Raw genomic sequence first — 23,634 nt, 5'->3', positions numbered from 1 at the left:
ATAGATGATTGTTATGCTTTTAAAATTATCTATAAGCAAGGTAAATTTTTCAGTGATGAAATTATAAATACTATGTAAAACAACCTTTCATTACCTAAGTTTAAGTAGAAGAAATAACAGGTATAAAAGAGAAGGATGAAAAGGGTGCTAAGGGAAGACTGGAAAAGTAGATTGGAAGCAGAATATGAATTCTAGGCTAAGGAATTTGGAATTAATTCCAGTACTGTGGAGGACCCCATATAGCAGTTGGCCTGGGTCTCTAGGTATCGTTGCAAATTCAAACTTAAGCCGTAAGTGAAGGTTTCTTTGAGAATCCCACTGCCAGCAACATTACAAGCTCCCTTGATGTGAGAGTGGGAGCTTCCTCCATTGCAGCCAAAAGATTACTTCATTTCATATCCCATGTTTGCATTCAAATAGCCCTTCCTTCCATCCTCCTGCTAGGCTCTCTCTGGTATATACAGAAATTGTTACTGTAAGTCAGCTTTCTCATGCAGAGGCTCTTACAACTTTTCTCATAAATATAATGTACCAAAGCAACATACCTACTTTTTAAGGATTGTGTATGTGCAAAATGCACATAAAGAAATGAGTAATTAGATGCAGTGATTAGGAGCAAGAGTTTTAGAGTCAGAATGCCTTGGTTTAATTCCATATTCTGATTATTACTTGCTGTATGACCTTGAGAAAGCTATTTGACCTCTCTCTGTCTTTGTAAATTTAGGATAATGTGTGGGCCTCATAGAGTTATTTTAAGATATCAGTGAGTTAATACTCATAAAACACTTAAATAGTGCATAATAAAAAGTAATAATATGTTTCTAAAATATTTCTATAGGTTTCGGTCTGATTGAAGTCCTAATCAGATAATGTGGAAAAAAGCAAGGTCTTTGTAATCAGTCAAATGTGGTTTCAAATTTTGGCTCTGCTCATAGCAGCCATGTAAGCTTAGGCCTTTCTGAACCTGGCTGCATATCATAAGGTTGCTCATATTCACATTTGGGCTGCAAGTATTAGAATACACAACTCTACATCACAAATTAGGAAAGATATTACCATGTGTAATGAGCAGTCCAGAGGGATGGAGGTACATCTTGTCGTTCTGACTCACATTCAGCCCTTCTTCTTGTCAACTTCATACGTAGTTTGGCTCTTCTCATGGTGCCAAATTGGTGGCTGGGGCTACCTGGACAAGATGCTCTCTAAGAGAGATTCTTAGCCAACTGTAAAATACTAGTTCTTCCCTTTACTCTTATGAGTCATTTTAGGATATGTCATTACCCTTACACCAGTAACAATAACCAGGCAAATCTGAAGCTGACCAGCAGAGACTAATTAGAATTCTCCTTTAGGGTAGCAGGGGGAAGGTTTTGTGGTAACCTGAATAAAATCAGGGCTCTGTTTTGAAGGAGGAAATGAATATTGCATGGGCAACCAAGAATGTCAGTCACAATTTGTTTTGAATATTAAATGAGATAATGCCATAAAATATATAGCATGGTATCCCGCTGTTACACCAAAATGCTAATTCTTCTTTTCTCTCTATTGCAAGTTTCTTATCTAGAAATACTTTAAAAATTAAACTTAAGATTTGTCTGGCACTAGTGATGGGTTAGTCAAGAAAATGAGATGGGTGAGAAACTACAGGAAGAGACTTAGGATGAGTTGGAACAAATTGAGAGGGTATAATAATAGTTCAGATAAGAAATAATGAACCCCTGAGCCACAGTGGCAACAATTAAACTGGAAGACAGTGATAAATGTGAAATATTATGGAGGTAGAATTTATAGGACTGGTGACTGATTGGTGGTAGGAAGTGGTAGGGGAGGAGTAACACTAAGATTCAAATCAGGTTGCCACGGATTATGTTGATATCTTTAATGCAGAGTTGAGAAGGGCTGGTTTGGTGGAATACTCATGCATGTAATTCATAAGATTCTTAATTCAGTGTGGTGGCACTACATCTTTTGGGTCATTTAGATAGAGGTGTTAGATTTGGTGAAATTTCAGGAAGAATTCTTTATATCAAATAGGAGATGGTCAAAAAAAGAAACTTTAAAAGCAGCTGAATTTGTAGGTAGAAGAGAAAGAGGGATCAGTCAAAGATGCACAGATATAGCACAATGATAGTGGCTGAGGAATAAATTATTTTAAGCAAAGGAGAGATCCAATAGTGTTAAATGGTACAGATGTTTCAAGGAGCTTAAAAATAGAGAAAAGACATAGGGCTTTGTGATTAGAATGTCACTGTTGCTGTTGAAGGATTAAGTGCAAAAATATCAGTAGTCAAAGTAAACAAATTTGGGGTGATTATGAAGACTGCAGGAATAGCTATTCTTTCAAAAATTTGGTGGTAAAGAGAGAGGCATAGAGAGTGATAAGGAGATCCTGCAGCAAAGGTGAGGGACTCTTGTTTTCATTCAGATTCAGAGAGAACTGCGAATACTTGTTGGAAAAGAAGCACAGTCAGTATGAGAAAAAGTTAAATAAGAAAATAAGAAAGGCAATGATAAAACATCTTACTTTTATGAATCAGTTTTTCAAATGTAAAGCCTGAATTGTGGGATGTTAAGCAGCTTGCACAGCATCACCCAGCTAAAAAGTGACAGGGCCAGGTAATGAGTCCATGGGTGATAACAGACTCCATACTCCCTGCTATACTGCAATGCAAGGTCTTGGAGTATAGGAAGGTGAGGAGGTCAGAAGTACCAGTGAAGAGACAGAGATTCACTTTGGCAAAGGGGCAGGACAATTAATTCTCAAATCCGGAACAAAGGAAGGGAGAAAATCAAGGTGGGGAAAACATTGAAATGAAGGAGGAAATTGAGAAGTACAGATGGGAGAGCCTTAATTTGCTCATCATAGCCCACTCTTTAGAACACAACAGGCAGGATTTCTCAGCCATAAGAAAGTAGAAACATTTTCTAATATATATGCATAGCTTACCCTTTCACCACCCATTAGGCTTAATTTAACAGTTGTTACATGTGAAGTTTTTCCTTTAATAAACAAAGCTTTGTTTTATATCTTCGGAAAGAATTTGAAATCCATAAGAAGGGCATGTAATGTAAAAGTTATAAATATTCATAGAGTAAATGATCAGGTCTATTAAAATTTGAAGTTGGTAAATAGTGTTATACATAGCTTATCATAAATTACCAGTGGTATGAAGGGATACTATGATAATAGTTGCCTTTTTCATACTTCCTTTTACCTAAGAACCCTCCTTAGTCAGTGGGGCATTTTGCATCATTGTCTATGGGAAGAAAAAGCTGGCCAAAAGCAGGGAAAACAAGAGGTTAATTCTTAATTTTTTTTGAAGTTTCAAAAGTTTAGGACTTAAAAAGTGAATATAAAAATTGGGTAATGCAAAATGCTCAAAGTGATGTAAAGAATGGTAACATTTTGCCCCATCTGTCTGCCACCAGGATTATCCTCCAGGCTAGATGACCATTTCTGTGACACAGGTAAAGAAGGAGAGATGAAAGAGAAATCAGGAGTGAGTAGATGCTGGTAGTCCCTAAGAAACCAGGACCTGTGAATGTAATGGGAACAAACCGCAGAAGTCTGATGATCAAAGAGCAGAGGACAGTTTTCATGGACCTGGAGAGGAAATTCGGGCTTAGTATACACAGACACAGAAATAGTTATCTGAACAATGTATCTAGACGGATTGACCTACAATTGACTTAGAGTTTCTTACACTCCTCTGGGAGTGTGAGAAAAGTAGAAAGAGTGATTCCTGCATGTAGGAAAGCAGCACAGAAAGGGGAAATGTTTGCGAGAGACTCAGCTGCGCTTCCCTCAGTCTCGGAGAGCCAGAGAGGAATTGCAGGAGTTAAACAAGAGGGGGAGAACCAGTCCTGAAGGAGATTGAACACCAGGGAATAATTCTGGCATGAATAAATGATGCATCTGGACAGAAGTGCCTGTCTTCCTTCCTTGGATAGTTTAGTACTAACTGAATGGCTCCGCCACTACTCCCCTTGTGAATATTGGTGAATATGCACACAGTAACATACTCATTTAGCAATAACTCACACAGTAACAACAAATTAATAATTTTCACAGAAATTTAATTTTATGAGAATTTATACTTCCTTTTAACTCAAATGTCTAGTGCTACCTTGAAATTCAACAACATTATAATATCTTGTTAGCAAAAAAGTTCCTAACATAGTTTTATTATTAGCCATACAAAGTCTTAGATAGAGTAGAAAAATCCTCAGATACATAGATACACTGGTATATTTTTAACCAATAAATGAAAAGTGTATAAAGTTCTTCTAAGGGCCTTACTTAAAAATCAGTTGTAGGTAGAGGGAGAGTGTACTTAACTGCATCTTTTATCACCTACCATTTTGAATTGTTTTTTAAGACTGTTTCATGTAATTATTTTATCTCAAGAAAATTGTGCTTTGTCAAGGACAGAGTTTGGGTCCAACATAGCAGGCTAAGTAAACAAAATAACTGTATTCAAGAAGAGCTTGAATAGGAGATGTAACCCCCAAGTTTTCCCAACTTAACATTGACAAAAGGAAAACATGAATTGTTTTAAAGATGGGAGCAAAGTTTGGAACAGGACAGCAGTGCAGAAGGGAAGTGCAAAGATTTAGAGGATTATTCATGTTAGAGAGTCTCTCTTAGGTAGTACTCCCTGCAGAATGGAGAGATGGCACAATGGGGCAGGATATTAGAACACTTACGATTCATACCCAGGAGAGCATGGGATTACAGATCTCAAAGGTTTCCATTAAGAAGGATGTTTTATTGGAATAAAACAACTGGACTTTACAAACAAATTAATCTAGTATGGTAGAAAGATCTCAATATTTTCAGGGAAAAGGGCACTATTTGAATACTGGCCTCATGAAAACAGATTTTTGGCCTATTTTCCTGATCTGTAAAATGAAGAAATCATACATTTTCTACCTTGTAGCATTACTTTGATGATCATTGATTGAATAAGAACATATGAGAATTTTTTTGTGTGTTATATAGTTCATTGTATAGTGTATAAAGTCTATTGTACCAAGTGTTATACAAATAATAGTTATAGTAAAAATAATAATAATTATTATTTTTATATATTTTCTTGCACTTTAGGTTCTGGGGTACATGTGCAGAACTTGCAGGATTATTGCATAGGTACATACAAGGCAATGTAGTTTGCTGCTTCCATCCCCATCACCTGTATCTGGCATTTCTCCCCATGTTATCCCTCACCAACTCCCTCTCCCCCACTGTCCCACCCTAATCACCCCAACAGACCCCAGTGTGTCATGCTCCCCTCCCTGTGTCCATGTATTCTCATTGTTCAACACCTGCCTATGAGTGAGAGCATGTGGTGTTTGATTTTCTATTCTTGTGTCAATTTGCTGAGAATGATGGTTTCCAGATTCATCCATGTCCCTACAAAGGACATTAACTCATTGTTTTTTATGGCTGTGTAGTATTCCATGGTGTATATGTGCCATGTTCTCATTGTCCAGTCTGTCTTTGATGGGGATTTGGGTTGATTCCAGATCTTTGCCATCATAAACAGGTCGGCAATGAATATACTTGTGCATGTGTCTTTATGATAGAATGATTTATAATCCTTTGGATATACACCCAGTAATAGGATTGCTGGATCAAATGGAATTTCTATTTCTAGATCCTGGAGGAATTGCCACACTCTTCCACCATGGTTGAATTAATTTACAAGAATAGTGTAAAAGTGTTCCTATTTCTCTACATCCTCTCCAGCATCCGTTGTCTCCAGATTTTTTAATGATTACCATTCTAACTGGCATGAGATGGGATCTCATTGTGGTTTTGATTTGCATTTCTCTAATGACCAGTGATGATGAACATTTTTTCATATGTTTGTTGGCCTCATATATGCCTTCTTTTGAAAAGTGTCTGTTCATATCCTTTGCCTGCTTTTTTTTTTTTTTTCCCCTTGTAAATCTGTTTTAGTTCTTTGTAAATTCTGGACATTAGCTCTTTGTCAGATGGGTACATTGCCAAAAATTTTCCTGTTCTGTTGGTTGCCAGTTCACTCTAATGATTGTTTCTTTTGCTGTACAGAAGCTCTGGAGTATAATTAGATCCCATTTGTCTATTTTGGCTTTTGTTGCCAGTGCTTTTGGTGTTTTAGTCATGAAGTCCTTGCCTATGCCTATGGCCTGAATGGTTTTGCCTAGGTTTTCTTCTAGGGTTTTTCTGGTGTTAGGTCTTATGTTTAAGTCTTGACTCCATCTGAAGTTAATTTCAGTGTCAGGTGTCAGGAAGGGCTCCAGTTTCTGCTTTCTGCACATAGATAGCCAGTTTTCCCAACACCATTTATTGAACAGAGAATCTTTTCTCCATTGCTTGTTTTTGTCATGTCTGTCAAATATCAGATGGTTGTAGATGTGTGGCATTGCCTCCAAGGCCTCTGTCCTGTTTCATTTGTCTATATTTCTGTTTTGATACCAGTTCCATGCTGTTTTGATTACTATAGCCTTATAATATAGTTTGAAGTCGGGTAGTGTGATGCCTCCCACTTTGTGCTCTTTGCTTAGAATTGTCTTGGCTATGCGGGCTCTCTTTGGGTTCCATATGAAGTTTAAGGTGGTTTTTTCCAGTTCTATGAAGAGGGTCATAGGTAGCTTGATGGAGATAGTGTTGGTTCTATACGTTACCTTGGGCTGTATGGCCATTTTCACAATATTGATTCTAACTAACCATGAGCATGGAATGTTTTCCCTCTGTTTGTGTCCTCTCTTATTTCCTTGAGCAGTGGTTTGTAGTTCTCCTTGAGGAGGTTCTTTTTTTTTTTTTTTTTTTTTTTTTTGTTGTTGTTGTTGTTGAGATGGAGTTTCGCTCTTGTTACCCAGGCTGGAGTGCAATGGCGCGATCTCGGCTCACCACAACCTCCGCCTCCTGGGTTCAGGCAATTCTCCTGCCTCAGCCTCCTGAGTAGCTCGGATTACAGGCATGTGCCACCATGCCCAGCTACTTTTTTGTATTTTTAGTAGAGACGGGGTTTCACCATGTTGAGCAGGATGGTCTCGTCTCTTGACCCTGTGATCCACCCACCTCGGCCTCCCAAAGTGCTGGGATTACAGGCTTGAGCCATCGCGCCCGGCTGAAGAGATTCTTTACATCCTTTGTTAGTTGTATTCCTAGGTGTTTTATTCTCTTTGTAGCAATTGTGAATGGCAGTTTGTTCTTGATTTGGCTTTCTTTAAGTCTGTTCTTGGTCTATAGGAATGCTTGTGATTTCTGCACATTGATTTTGTATTCTGAGACTTTGCTGTAGTTGCTTATCAGTTTCAGGAGATTTTGGGGTCTTCTGAATATACAATCATGTCATTTGCAAATAGAGACAATTTGACTTTCTCCTTTCCTGATTGAATACTCTTTATTTCTTTTTCTTGCCTGATTGCTCTGGCTAGCACTTCCAATACTATATTGAATAGGAGTGGAGAGAGAGAGCATCCTTGTCTAGTGCCAGATTTCAAAGGAAATGCTTCCAGTTTTTGCCCATTCAGTATGATATTGGTTGTGGGTTTGTTATAAATAGCTTTTATCATTTTGATATATGTTCCATGAATTCATAGTTTATTGAGAGTTTTTAAAATAAAGGACTGTTGAATTTTATTGAAGGCCTTCTATGCATCTATTGAGATAATCATGTGATTTTTGCCTTGTTTCTGTTTATGTGGTGGATTACGTTTATAGACTTGCGTATGTTGAACCAGACTTGCATCCCTGGGATGAGGCCTACTTGATCGTGATGGATAAGCTTTTTGATGTGCTGCTGCAGTCAGTTTGCCGCATTTTATTGCATATCTATATTCATCATGGATATTGGTCGCAAGTTTTCTTTTTTTGTTCAGTCTCTGCTGGATTTTGGTATCAGGATGATTTTGGTTTCATAAAATGATTTGAGAAGGACTCCCTCTTTGTGGATTGTTTGGAATTGTTTGAGACAGAGTGGTACCAGCTTCTCTTTGTATGTCTGGTAGAACTCGGCTGTGAACTCATCTGGACCTGGGCTTTTTAGAGTTGGTAGGCTATTAATTGCTGCCTCAACTTCGGGCCTTGTTATTGGTCTATTCAGGGTTTCAATTTCTTTCTGGCTTTGTCTTGTGAGAGTGCAAGTGTCGAGGAATGTATCCATTTCTTCCAGGTTTACTCTTTTTTGTGCATAGAGTTTTTTGTAGTAATCTCTGATGGTAGTTTGTATTTCTATGGAATTTGTGGTGATATATCTTTATGGTTTTTATTGCATCTACCTGTACTTGATTCTTCTCTCTTTGCCTTTTTATTAATCTGGCCAGTGGTCTGTATATTTTGTTGATCTTTTCAAAAAACCAGCTTCTGGATTTATTGATTTCTTGAAGGTTTTTTTTGTGTGTGTGTCTCTATCTCCTTCAGCTCTGCTCTGATCTTAGTTATTTCTCATCTTCTGCTAGCTTTTCAGTTTTTTGATTTTGCTCCTCTAGCTCTCCCAATTTTGATGATAGGGTGTTGATTTTAGATCTTCCCTTGCTTCTCGTGTGGGCATTTATTGCTATAAATTTTCCTCTACTCACTGCTTTAGATGTGTCCCAGAAACTCTGGTAAATTTTGTCTTTGTTCTCATTTGTTTCAAAGAACATCTTTATTTCTGCCTTCATTTCATTTCAGTCAACATTCCAGAGCCAGTTGTTCAGTTTCCATGAACTTGTGTGGTTCTGAGTGAGTTTCTTAATCCTGAGTTCTAATTTGATTGCACTGTGGTCTGAGAGACTGTTTGTTATGATTTCTGTTCTTTTGCATTTGCTGAGGAGTGATTTACTTCCAATGATGGGGTCAGTTTTAGAGTACGTGTGATGTGGTGCTGAGAAGAATGTATATTCCATCGATTTGGGTTGGAGAGTTCTGTAGATGTCTATTAGGTTTGCTTTTTCCAGATCTGGTTCATGTTCTGGATATCGTTGTTAATTTTCTGTCTCATTGATCTGTCTAATATTGACAGTGGAGTGTTAAAGTCTCACACGATTGTTGTATGGGATTATAAGTCTCTTTGTAGGTCGTTAAGAACTTGCCTTATGTTTCTGGGTGCTCCTGTATTGGGTTCATATATATTAGGATCATTAGAACTTCTTGTGGCATAGATCCTTTTACTATTATGTAATGTCTTTCTTTATCTCTTTTGATCTTTGTTGCTTTGAAGTCTATTTTATCGGAGACTAGGGTTGCAATTCCTGCTTTTTTTTTTTTTTCTGCTCTCAATCTGCTTGGTAAATCTTCCTTCATCCCTTTATTTTGAGCATGTGTGTATCCTTGCATGTGAGATGGGTTTTTTTGGATACAGCAAACCAATAGGTTTTGACTTTTTATCCAATTTACCAGTCTGTGTCTTTTGATTGAAACATTTAGCCCATTTACATTTAAGGTTAATATTGTTATGTGTGAATTTGATCCTGCCATTTTGATTCTAGCTGGTTGTTTTGCCCATTAGTTGACCCAGTTTTTTCATTGTATCGATGCTCTTTACCATTTGGTACATGTTTGCAGTGGCTGATACTGGTTGTTCCCTTCTATGTTTAGTGCTTCTTTCAGGAGCTCTTGTAAGGCAGGCCTAGTGATGATGAAATCTCTCAGCAATTGCTTGTTTGTAAAGAATTTTATTTCTCCTTCGTTTATGCAGCTAGTTTTGCTGGATGTGAAATACTAGGTTGAAAATTCTTTAAAGATGTTGAATATTGACCCCCACTGTCTTCTGACTTATCATGTTTCTGCTGAGAGATCTGCTATGAGTCTCATGGGGTTCCCTTTGTGGGTAATCTGATCTTTTTCTCTGGCTTCCCTTAGCATTTTTTGCTTCATTTCAACTCTGGTGATTTTGATGATTATGTGCCTTGTGGTTGCTCTTCTTGAGGAATATTTTTGTGGTGTTTTGGACTTGAATATTGGTCTATCTTGCTAGACTGGGGAAGTTCTCCTGGATAATATCCTGAAGAGTGTTTTCCAGCTTGGATTCATTCTCTCTACCACATTCAGGTACCGCTATCAGACATAGATTATGTCTTTTCACATAATCCCATATTTTTTGGAGGCTTTGTTCATTATTTTACTCTTTTTCTCTAATCTTGCCTTCTCATTTTACTTCATTGAGTTGATCATCAATCTCTGATATCCTTTCTTCTGTTTGATTGATTTGACTATTGAAACTTGTGTATGATTTGCAGAGTTCTCGTATTGTGTTTTTCAGCTCCATCAATTCATTTAAATTTTTCTCTAAGCTGTTTATTCTCGTTAGCATTTCATCAAACCTTTTTTCAAGGTTCTCGGGTTTTTTGCATTGGTTTAGAACATATTCTTTTAGCTCAGAAAAGTTTGTAATTACTTACCTTCTGAAGCCTGTTTCTGTCAATTCATCAGGCTCATTCTCCATCCCGCCTCATTCTTTTGCTGGTGAGGAGTTGTGATCCCTTGAAGGAGGAGAGGCATTCTGATTTGGGTGTTTTCACCCTTTTTGTGCTGGTTTCTTACATATTTGTGGATTTATCTACCTGTGGTCTTTGTAGTTGGTGACTTTTGGATGGGGTCTCTGAGTAGACATCCTTTTTCTTGATGATTAAGATATTTCTTTCCATTTTTTAGTTTTCCTTCTAACAGTCAGGACCCTCTGCTGTTGGAGGTCCACTCCAGACCCTGATTGCCTGAGGATCACCTTCAGTGGCTGCAGAACAGTAAGGGTTACTGCCAGTTTCTTCTTCTGCTATCTTTGTCCCAGAAGAGTACCTGGCAGATATCATCCTGAGCTCTCCTTTATGAGGTGTCTTTTTGGATATACTGGGGTAAGAGAGCTGCTTAAGGAGACAGTCTGTCCCTTATAGGAGCTCAAATGCTAAGCTGTGAGCTCCGTTGTTCTGTTCAGAGCTGCTGGGCAAATACGTTTAAGTCTGCTGCAGTGGAACCCATAACCACTGTTTTTTCCCAGGTGCTCTGTACTGGGAAGTTAGGGCTTCATTTATAAGTTCCTGATGTGTTACTGCCTTTTTTCAGAGTTGCCCTGCCCAGTGAGGAGGTAGCCTAGTCACAGTCTGCCAGCAGAGGCATTGCTGAGCTGCTGTAGGCTCTGCCCAACTGCTTTGTGAACTTCCTTGAAGTTTTGTTTATAGAGGTATAGTTAGAACTGTCTTGGTAATGGTGGTCTTCCTCAGTAATGGTGGACTGTCTCTGTAATGGTGGACTGTCTCAGTAATGGTGGACTGCCTCAGTAATGGTGGATTGCCTCAGTAGTGGTGAACTGCCTCGGTAATGGCAGATACCCTTTCCCTCACAGAGCTGGATTGTCCCGGCTCCAGCTTTGCTCGCTGTGAAACTCTCAATCCAGAGGATTTCAGAATGCTGGTCTTTGCGGAGGTGGGATCTGCCAAGCCAGATCACCTGGCTCCCTGTTTCAGCCCCCTTTTTTCAATGGAATGAACGACTCTGTCTCCCAGGTGTTCCAGGCACCAGTTGAAATGGCCACCCAGATTTGTGTGAGTTTTTGTGCAGAAACTGGCTGTGCAGGCTGAAACAGCCATGTTGGATATTAGTGGTGCTTTTCCTTCCTGGAATCTCCTGGTCTGTGGGCATTAAAATCTCATTTGGAAATGCAGTGATCACTCACCCTCTGCATTCTCACTGGGAACTGCACTCCAGAGCTGTTCCAATAAGGCCATCTTGGAATATCTCATAGTTAAAATTATTATTGAAGTTGCAATTTTAAAACTTTTGTAACTGCCTTAAAACATGAAATGTAGGAAAAAAGTGTATGTGTGTGTATGAGCATATGTGTGAATAACAGAGAACTACTTAGAAATCAGTTAGCCAGGCCAGGTGCTATGGCTCATGCCTGTAATATTAGCATTTTAGGAGACCAAGGCGGGGAGATCATTTGAGGTCAGGAGTTCAAGACCAGCCTGGCCAGCAAGGTGAAACTCCATCTCTACTAAAACTACAAAAACAAACAAACAAACAAACAAACAAACCAAAAAACTAGCTGGGCATTGTTGTGCATGCCTGTAATCCCAGCAACTCAGGGGGCTGAGGCTCAAGAATTGCTTGAACCTCAGAGATAGAGGTTGCAGTGAGTGGAGATCACACTACTGCACTACAGCCTGGGCAACAGAGTAATACTCCATGTCAAAAACCAAAAAATCAGTTTTTCAAACATGTTACTTCATTAATCTGCATTCCTTTATGAGAAGAGAGGCTAGAGAAAGCAGGATCCTCAATCCCTGGAACTGACCCACAGGCCCACCAGACCCAGAGGCTACCCATATTTTCATCCTTGGCTCCTCTCCCTCCCAGGAGACTTTCACCTGATAATCAGTCGGGGCCTTATCCACCTTTCCCTCACAATCCAGTATCCTTGTTCTTGCCTCCCTGCCTTAGCATTCACTCTTTCTTTTGTCTTGGGTGCTTCTCTCTGGATTCATATTCATTCTTGAAGACCAGCTCAGGTGTCACCTCCTCTGCAAAGCCTTTTCTCATCAGCATTGTATTTACCTGTTACCTATACTGTCTTCACTTCTCATGCTCAATTTTTCTGTCTCAGAAAAATGGGATCTCCTCTGGGATGCTTTTCTGGCTCTTTTTAGGGTCTGGGCCAGAGCTCCTCAGGGACAGAAATTGTACCTAAGTCCTCTTCACTAGAACATCAGCACCAGAAGGAGCAGGACTTGGTTTTTATTTATTGCTGTATCCTGGGAACAGCAATGCCTGGTATATTGTAGGTACTCAATAAGTATTAGTTGTGCAATAGGTCATAGGAAAAGGTTGATAGTTGCAATTCATGACTGATGAAAATTTGCTATTTTCCATTTTAAGAATTTAGTGTACTTCAATACAGTAGTAAATATAAGTATGTTGCATTTCAGAGCAATGGTGGACTTTTTGTGTTTTTATGGCAAGGAAACAATGTTCAAACATATTGGAAATAAAAATGAACAAATAATTGGGTGAATAATAATTTGTACTGTGACTTTGCAGCAATAGATGACCATTATACACTGTGACTGCCATGATCTGTTCAAAGCCATAACAAGTCAGAATATAGACTACACCAAGAGTTTTTTTTTATTAATGAAGTAAAATAAATAGGAAACCATCTTGATAGTTCAAATAAAAAGTACATTTTAAACTGATCTAGAGAGGCATTCCTGAAAAAATGTGCTTTGATCTTTAACCATCATGGATAATTTCTTAAATATTTAACTTACTTTATTACTTATGAGTTTAGACTTAGGATAATTAAAATAATAAATGTCACATTAATCCCTTTCAGGGAAATTACCATGTGCTCTACTGAAGTTTGGAAAGTTTGTTTCCCTGATCTGCTGCCTTGTGCCATGTCATTGGCCTCAGAGTTGTTGGAACAGCACTGATTTGATTTGAGTGTGAGGACCAATAAACTCTTATCAAGTGCTGGCAATTCCATCAAATAGCACCTGCTGCAGCTCAAAGAGGAACTGCTAAACTGAAATTAATGCTTATGTTTCTTTTCCAAGCAACTAATTTCATTAACAAAATTAGATTTCTTGGAGGGTAATTGACACAATCTGGTAATTCAGAGACTTGTCATTAAAAATTAAGAAGAAAGGGAAACAACATGAACTCAACTTCCACTACCAATCCCTTGACAGTAGAGCATCCAATGCAAAAATCTCACATAGAAATGTCAATGGCAGAATAAAACTCAAATGGATTTCTGAAGTGAACATGTACTGAATGTCTTTGGTCGTAGCAGAGGAAAAAAGGCTGATTTTTTTCCTCTCACTGTAAAACTCTATTCATGTTTGGAGAACATGTAATTTTATTTAGAAAAATATTATAACATTTTTAGTATTCTTTAGACAGACGATAGTGAGTTAACTTTACTTTGCCTAATAATAAATGAAAAACTTTTTCAAGTTCCTTGAAGATCCTATAACTTTGAATTCCAAGACATAATATGACCTTTCTTTTAACCTCCAAAATTTTTCTTATAATAAGAATGAACTCTTTTTATGTGAAGTACTTAAATATTACAGAAAGATATGAGCCAGAGAAGTCATGTAAAATATTAACAGTTTCATAAAGAAAAAAGTTAGTGCTTTAATTTTCTGTGCTTTAACTCATGTTCTTCCTCCCTGTTGAGACCTCTTCTCTACCCACCTTAAGTCTCTCTAGCAATAAAACTACTGCTTCTCAGAAGAGGTGTCCAAGCATCCAGCGGGAGTGATTTACTTCTTATTCATGTCCTTTTGCATTTAATTCCTAATCACTCATTTGACAATTAATCCCATGACTGTTTAGTTTTTTAAATTAAATATATATACATATACAGAATATATGTGTGTGTGTGTGTGTGTGTGTGTATATATATATATATATTGCCATATTGCCTTTTAGGTTCAGGGGTACATGTGCAGATCATGTAGGATTTTTGCACAGATACCTGCATGACAATGTGGTTTGTTGCCTCCATTCCCCCGTCACCTATATCTGGCATTTCTCCCCATGTTATTCCTCCCCCACCACCCTACCTTCAACTGTCCCTCCCCTAGTCCCCTCCAACAGACCCCAGTGTATGATACTTCCCTCCCTGTGTCCATGAGTTCTCATTGTTCAACACTCACCTATGAGTGAGAAAATGCAGTGTTTGATTTTCTGTTCTTGTGTCAGTTTGCTGAGAGTGATTGTTTCCGGATTCACCCATGTCCCTACAATGCACACAAATTCATTATTTTTATGGCTGCATAGTATTCCATGGTGTATATGTGCCACATTTTCCTTGTGCAGTCTATCATCGATGGGCATTTGGGTTGGTTCCAGGTCTTTGCTATCATAAACAGGGCAGCAATGAACATATGTGTGCATGTATTTTTATAATAGGACAATTTATAATCCTTTGGATATATACTCAGTAATGGAATTGCTGGATCAAATGGAATTTCTATTTCTAGGTCCTTGAGGAATCACCACACTGTCTTCCACAATAGTTGAACTAACTCACACTCCCACCAATAGTGTAAAAGTGTTCCTATTTCTCCACATCCTCTCCAGCTCTGTTGTCTCCAGATTTTTTAATGATTGCCATTCTAACTGGCATGAGATGGTATCTCAGTGTGGTTTTGATTTGTGTTTTGCTAATGACCAGTGATGATGAGCACTTTTTCATGTTTGTTGACCTCATATGTCTTTTTTTGAAAAGTGTCTGTTCATATCATTTGCCCACTTTTTGATGGATTTGCCTGTTTTTTTTTTTTGTTTGTTTTTGTTTTCCCTTGTAAATCTGTTTTAGTTCTTTGTAGATTCTGGACATTAGCATTTTCTCAGATGGGTAGATTGCAAAAATTTTTTCTCATTCCGTTGGTTGCCAGTTCACTCTAATGATTGTTTCTTTTGCTGTACAGAAGCTCTGGAGTATAATTAGATCCCATTTGTCTATTTTGGCTTTTGTTGCCAGTGCTTTTGGTGTTTTAGTCATGAAGTCCTTGCCTATGCCTATGTCCTGAATGGTTTTGCCTAGGTTTTCTTCTAGGGTTTTTCTGGTGTTAGGTCTTATGTTTAAGTCTTGACTTCATCTGAAGTTAATTTCAGTGTCAGGTGTCAGGAAGGGCTCCAGTTTCTGCTTTCTGCACATAGATAGCCAATTTTCCCAACACCATTTATTGAACAGAGAATCCTTTCCCCATTGCTTGTTTTTGTCATGTCTGTCAAATATCAGATGGTTGTAGATGTGTGACATTGCCTCCAAGGCCTCTGTTCTGTTCCATTGGTCTATATGTCTGTTTTGGTACCAGTATCATGCTGTTTTGATTACCGTAGCCTTGTAGTATAGTTTGAAGTCAGGTAGCGTGATGCCTCCCACTTTGTGCTCTTTGCTTAGAATTGTCTTGGCTATGCGGGCTCTCTTTTAGTTCCGTATGAAGTTTAATTTTTTTTTTTTTTCCAGTTCTATGAAGAGGGCCATAGGTAGCTTGATGGAGATAGCATTGATTCTTAACATTACCTTGGGCAGTATGGCTGTTTTCACAATACTGATTCTTCCTAACCATAAGCATGTAATATTTTCCCATCTGTTTGTGTCCTCTCTTATTTCCTTGAGCAGTGGTTTGTAGTTCTCCTTGAAGAGGTTCTTTATATCCTTTGTTAGTTGTATTCCTAGGTATTTTATTCTCTTTGTAGCAGTTGTGAATGGCAGTTTGTTCTTGATTTGGCTTTCTTTAAGTCTGTACTTGGACTATAGGAATGCTTGTGATTTCTGCACATTGATTTTATATACTGAGACTTTGCTGTAGTTGCTTATCAGTTTCAGGAGATTTTTGGCTGAGATGATGGGGTCTTCTAAATATACAATTATGTCGTTTGCAAATAGAGACAATTTGACTTTCTCCTTTCCTTATTGAATACCCTTTGTTTCTTTTTCTTGCCTGATTGCTCTGGCTAGAACTCCTATATTGAATAGGAGTGTAGAGAGAGAGCATCCTTGTCTAGTGCCAGATTTCAAAGGGAATGCTTCCAGTTCTTGCCCATTCAGTATGATACTGGTTGTGGGTTTATTATAAATAGCTTTTATCGTTTTGACATATGTTCTGTCAATTCATAGTTTATTGAGAGTTTTTACTTATTTATTTATTAATTTTGGAGGGAGGAGTTTATTTGCCAGGAGCCAGGTGGCATATTTGCCTAATATCCAAGCTCCCCTAACAAAAGAAGGTTTCTTCTTTATATAGGCTTATACTTTAGATGTTACAGGTGGAAGGATCTTAGGTTCATAGCTTAACATATGAAAAGGATCTCAGTTTACAGTCTTAGGAAAAGGGAAGTATACAGTCTTAGAATTACATATGAAAATGGTTTCAGTTTACAGTCTTAGGAATTACATATGAAAAGAGAAAGTTTAGGATCTTAGGAATGAAAAGCATTTCAGTTTACAATCTTAGGAATGAAATTGGAAAAAAAGGAAGTTGATCTGTGATGCCTGAGTCTCCCTCTTCATTCCCCGCTTTGAGACCCTCACTACCTTATAATATTAGTGAGAGGTCTCACTTTCATTCTCACTTTCCAGATTTTCTGAAGAAACAGACCGATAATGCTTCATATAATACACTTGTGATGTCACTTTTTGTCTAACTACAGTAGTGATGAATCCCCTAATCATCTGAAGGAACAGGGGGAGTAGATGAGGGAACAGTAAACAAACACCTATTATTATTAGAACACTTATGACGAGGATTTTGAACCCTCCCGAGGATGAGGACCAACTTCCAAATAAGGACTCAGGATTAAATCTGTGCCATATCTGTACAGGCACATGTGCCAGTTTGGTCATGTCTCACACAACATCCTCCACTGCTTGCCCCTGGTCATCTATGTGCAGATGACAGTTGGTTAGGCTGAATTTTCCCCAGACTCCTCCTTCGGCTGCTAGCACATAATCTAGGGCCAGTCGGTTCTGCTAAATTGCCTTTCTCATTTGAATTTCTTGTCGGGCCAAGATGGACAGAGCTTTGCCTGTTTCATTAGTGAGTATTTCCAAAACAGCCTGCAACTGAATAATCTGGTTGAGCATGTAAATAGGGGTCTGGTATCCCCATGAGCCATCCTCAGCCCATGTGGCCAGCCCATAGTACACAATAATTCTCTCAGGTGGCCACTCATCATCTGTCCAATTCCCTAGTTTTGGGTCTCTCTTCTCCCTAGTGGAGTAAACTGAATGCCCTAACAGCTCACATATCTTAACAGATAATAGGAAGAAAGAAGGCTTAATGATGCTTATGACACAGCTACCTGTCCATCTCATGGATTACACACCTTATATTGAGTACCATTATATAAACAGGTTCCCTTCTGTGTTCCCGTACATTTATAAGAACTGCAGGACAAAAGAGTAACTTTCACGTCCTACCTGGTGTACACACTGAGGGCGTTCTTCAAAATTAGTTAATGTTCCTACTGTGCAAGTCCAAATATTAAGAACAAGTCCCACAATGCATCTCCTCATGCTTCAGCTGTGCGTGGACCAGCCAGCTTCCGGGATGTGGCTGGAGCAAGGCTTGTTGTCCTTCTTAAGGTGATTCTGCAGTCCTTGCCTTGGTCTAAGTCCCAGCTGTTGCTGGTTTTTACACGGCTGTGGTGGATTCAGGCTGGGATTCCCTCTACCTTCACAGCTGTGGGATTGGTCAGGATCAGGTCTGAAGTCCTTTCCATTGTGGCTTTAGAGGGGCTGTACTCCCGTCCTTTATCCACACGTGATTACCTAGTGAGAAAGGGTAAGCTGGGGAGAAAAAGGCTTAGAGGGCATTTGTTATTTACTTAGGTTGAAGTATCCTAAGCAGCTCTCCTTAGACCTGGTAACTAGCATCCTAACTCAATCTCTCCCCACTCCTGAGGAATTCCTGGGGTGCCCAAAGGAGGGTAGGGGGAATATCCTGTTTTTTTCTAAAGGGGGTGCCTCTAATTTTGAATAACCCCAAGGGAAGTGCCTGCACCCTCTCTAATCTTGTTTCCTGAACACTTTCCCTAAGCTGCTTTTGATGATTCAGTTCATTTTTTCCACTTTTCTGGAACTCTGAGGTTGATAGGCAGTGTGCAGTTTCCAGGTGATACCCAAGGCCGTTGCTGTTTTCCAGACTAAATCTGCCACAAATGCTGGTCCACTCTCTGCTCTGATGTGCAATGGCAGTCCAAACCTAGGGGGTAAAATCTCTAAGCAGCACACAGGTTACTTCATGGGCTCTTTCAGTTCCATCCAGAGTATGTGCACACCAGGAACAATAAATACTTATGTCCTCCACACTTGGACATTTCAATAAAGTCTACCTGGAGATCTTCAAACAGAGCTGCTCCATAAGCTTGAATTCCAGGGGGAATAGTTGGACCCTGCCTCTCGTTGTGTTGCCAACATGTAATGCATCGCTGTGCCACAGTTTTGGTCAAGGCTGCTAAGTGTGAGTTGTAAAATTACCGGCCCAGCATCTTTTCAAGCGACTCTTGACCTAAATGAGTGGTCTCATGTACGGCTTGTATGACTGCTGCCCCCTAGCAGCTGTGGTGCTGCTATTCTTCCATCTGGCCATTGGATCCATCCTTCCTTAATCAGTTGCCCCCTTCTGTCTGGAGAAAGTCTCTTTCCTCCTTAGAGCAAGTAGGTATTAGATCAGGGATCTGGGGAATCAGCGGGGTTGTAACTGCTATTCGGAAGGGAGCAGATGCTGCCCTTCCTATGAGCTGCTGAATCTGCTCGGGAATTTCCCAGGGCCACAGAGGTGTGGGCCCTCTGATGTCCTCAGCAATGCACGACCACCACTCTCCAGACCATTTCTAGGAGCTGCAAAATGTCATGCTGATACTTTATTTCTTTTTCCCCTGAAGTTAACAGGCCTCTCTCTTTGAACAGTGCTCCAGGTACTTGGAGAATCGGGAAGGCATAAACGTTTACCACCTTATCTTTACTCAGCTCTAGGGCTTGAGTTAAACAATGAGTTCAGCCTTCTAAGCCAAGGTGCCCTGAGGGAGGGATTTGGCTTTGCTTACAGTGTCCAGAGTTACCACCGTGTAGCCTGCACATCTGTCCCCTCATGGATTGACAAAGCTGCTCCCATACACATACAACTCCCATTCTGCTACTGTCCATGGCTGATCCCAGGGATCAGGCCTGCTGGAATAGACTATGTCCAGGACTTCAACATAGTTGCGTTCAACAGGTCCCTCTGACATTGGGAGCAAAGTGGTGGGGTTTAAGGTGTTGCAGACTTCAACGGTGATGTGGGGATTTTCACATAGCAGGCCCTGGTATTTGGTCAGCCTAACATCTGATAACCAGTGGTGCCCTCTGGTATTCATTAGAGTCACTACTGCGTGAGGTACCTTGATATTTAGGTTCTGTCCCAGAGTTAGCTTATTTGCTTCTTGTGCCAGCAGAGCAGTTGCTGCCAGGGCCCTTAAGCATGGGGACCATCCTTTGGAAACTCCATTCAGCTGCTTGGGGATGTAAGCTACAAGCCTGGGCCAAGGTCCTACTGTTTGATCTAGGACCCCAACTGCCACTTTTTCTTTTTCTGCCACATATAATGTGAAGGTCTTTGTTAAATCAGGCAGCCCCAAAACTGGAGCTGACATTAGTTTTCAGTTCCTGGTAGGCCTGATGCTGCTGGGATCCCCATTCAAAGGGCTCCTTGTCTCCCCCCTTTGTCACATCAAAGAGGGGTTTGGCTAGTACTGCGAAGTTTGGAAATCCACAATTTACAAAACCCATAGCTCCCAGGAGCTCTCTCACCTGCCTTTTAGTTTCAGGTTCTGTCACTCTGCAAGTGGCTTGCTTCCTCTCTGCTTCTAGGCTGTGTTCCCCCTTCCAGATGGTAAGCCTCAGATCTGCATTTGCTGTTTGGCAAATCTGGGCTTTCCTTATAGACACTTTATACCCACAGTCCTCCAGGTGCCGAAGTAAGGCATTTGTTTGCGCACCCGACTGCCGTGGGGTGTCCCAATAGAAAGTTATCAGCATACGGGGGCAGCATGCAAGCAAGAAGCTTCTGGGGGGCGGTCACAGGCTGATGCCTCCCCAAGGATGATGAGAGAGCTTCTGAGCCCAGGGGAAGCTGGGTCCAGCCATATTGAGTGGTTACACCTGCTTCTGGGTTTCTGCCATTGAAATGCAAATAGTTCTTTTGACCCTCTGAGGCCAGTTGAATGCTAAGGAGGTATTTCTTTAAGTCCAATTAAGTGAACCAACTATCTTCTACTGGCAATAATCCTAACTGCGTATATGAGTTGGGTGCAAAGCCATGCAAGCCCTGCATGGGCCTGGGTGATATCAGTCTTCTGCTTCTGGCTAGGAAGGCTCCACCCTCCTTTCCAAGGGACAATGAGAACCTGGATGACCCTTGCCTAAGGCATTTTAGCTGCAGGGAATCTCCTTCTTGAATGGCATAGTGGCCCTCGATTTGCACAACAGGTTTTGCCGGAGAAGGCCAGTAGGGGCAGTCCATTAAGTACAAGAAAGTCTGTTCTCTTAACACCTTAATAGCTCTAACAATATTGGTTCTGTTTTTTCCATGGGGGGTTACAGGGCTGTCGTCCGGACTGTGGGCTCTTTGGGGACATATGAGTCCGGCCTTCTTCTCTTTTAGTCCAGTGGCCCTTCCATTAGATTGAACAGAGCCCCTTCACTTTTTATCTGTATCCTCGTGCTTAGGATCGCCCTGTTCTCCCATTAACTATGGGCCTTTTTTTTCAATATCCTATTTCTTGACAAAATGCACACTGATCGCATTGCAGGCACAGGCGGGCAGACTGTGGGGCTTTCCAGAAACCCCTCTTTTTCCACACTCTTGGGGGCGTTCCTCTCATAGCAGCAGCTATCAAGTCGGCCTTCCATTGAGCCTGACATTCCCTTTCCTTATGACTTTCCCTCTGGCTTAGATAAGCCTCTTGGTTTATGAACACCTGGTTAGCCACTTCCAATAACTGAAGTATTTGTACATGCAAATCCTGCCTGTTTCTGCCATGGCATTTGACTGGACTTGGGAGTCCGTGTTTCTCGATGGCGAGGGGGATGGTGGTTTCTAGCAGTCTATCCTTCCTATCTAGGATCCCCTCTGGGGGCCAGCCGACCCCAAATGCTGGCGAGTTTTCCCTACATAAAACCTTCAATTTCTCGGGTGTCATAGTTACTTTATAATCCCCACTAAATCCCTTCTTGAAATTTTTCAGCATGGTTCCCAAAGGGGTGGTCTTGCTTTGGGTGTGACCCATGTTAACAATTCAAAGAAGCAATTTCCACATTAGGAGAGTATCAGTACAGCAGTTCCCAACTAGCAAGATGCGGCACACAGCACTCTCCAATTTACATTCACTTCAATCTCTTTAAAATGCACAGAGGCTTTTTCACTCAGCCTTCTGTGGCTGTCTCTAATTCTTACAAATTGCTTGATACATGAGGCCCTTCCTAATGGGCCCAATACCTTTTACAACTGATGAGTTCAGCTGGACACATCTACACAGAGACACACATCCACACACAGACACATATCTGAATGCTCTCCTTCCAATTCAAAACCATAAGCAAAAGCTTCCAAGGTTACACACATCCACACACAGAAACACATCCCAATACTCTCCTTCCAAAGCAACAGAGAGCTACCTTCCAACGTGCCGAGCTGGCACCCGTGGATCATCAGGCCACGCTTCCATCCAGTGGAGTAGACTACTTTCCCGGGTACAATCTTACCAAATTCAGTGTGCTGGACTTCCCCAAATGCTCATTCCTCCTCAGTGTTCAGCCATTGGGTGGATCCCGTCTGCAGGGCCTCCCTGCTCTGCTCTGGTCAGGCTTTTCCACCAGGCAAATACCTACCCAGGAGCACTCTCAGGATGTGTCACCCCAGGGAGCAGGAGTCCCCCGCAGGGATGCTCCACAGGGCTAGGCAAACCACCAAAGAGACTTTTCTCGCCATCTGCTATCCGAGACCCGCTTCCCGGCCAATGCACCAAAATGTTGCAGGAGCTGCCGTGGCAAACAGATCTCTTGGACACCGAATATTGGAGGGAGGAGTCTATTCAGCCAGGAGCCAGGTGGCATATTTGCCTAATATCCAAGCTCTGAGAGTTTTTAAAATAAAGAACTTTTGAATTTTATTGAAGGCCTTCTTTGCATCTATTGAGATAATCATGTGATTTTTGCCTTGTTTCGGTGGATTACGTTTATAGACTTGCATATGTTGAACCAGCCTTGCATCCCTGGGATGAAACCTACTTGATCGTGATGGATGAGCTCTTTTAGGTGCTGTTGCAATTGGTTTGCTAGCATTTTATTGAAGATTTTTCCATCAATGTTCATCATGGATATTGACCTGAAATTTTCCTTTTTTTTTTTTTTTTTTTGAGTCTCTGCTGGGTTTTGTTATCAGGATGATGTTGGTCTCATAAAATGTTTTTTTTTTTTTTTTTTTGAGACGGAGTTTCGCTCTTGTTACCCAGGCTGGAGTGCAATGGCGCGATCTCGGCTCACCACAACCTCCGCCTCCTGGGTTCAGGCAATTCTCCTGCCTCAGCCTCCTGAGTAGCTGGGATTACAGGCACGCGCCACCATGCCCAGCTAATTTTTTATATTTTTAGTAGAGACGGGGTTTCACCATGTTGACCAGGTTGGTCTCGATCTCTCGACCTTGTGATCCACCCGCCTCGGCCTCCCAAAGTGCTGGGATTACAGGCTTGAGCCACCGCGCCCGGCCCATAAAATGTTTTGATAAAGATTCCCTCTTTGTGGATTCTTTGGAATTGTCTGAGAAAGAGTAGTACCAGCTTCTCTTTGTATGTCTGGTAGAATTCGGCTGTGAACTCATCTGGACCTGGGCTTTTTTGAATTGGTAGGCTATTATTGCTGCCTCAATTTCAGCCCTTGTTATTGGTCTATTCACGGTTTCAACTTCTTCCTGGTTTAGGATTGCGGGGGTGCAAGTGTCCAGGAATGTGTCCATTTCCTCCAGGTTTGCTGGGTTTTGTGCATAGAGTTGTTTGTAGTAATTGCTGATGGTAGTTTGTATTTCTGTGGAATTGGTGTTGATATCCCCTTAATCGTTTTTTATTGCATCTATTTGATTCTTCTCCCTCTTTATTTAATTATTTATTTTTTA

This window comes from Saimiri boliviensis, chromosome 4, assembly GCF_048565385.1.
Source record: "Saimiri boliviensis isolate mSaiBol1 chromosome 4, mSaiBol1.pri, whole genome shotgun sequence".
Classification (NCBI taxonomy): Eukaryota; Metazoa; Chordata; class Mammalia; order Primates; family Cebidae; genus Saimiri; species Saimiri boliviensis.
This window is presented reverse-complemented; position numbering follows the sequence as displayed.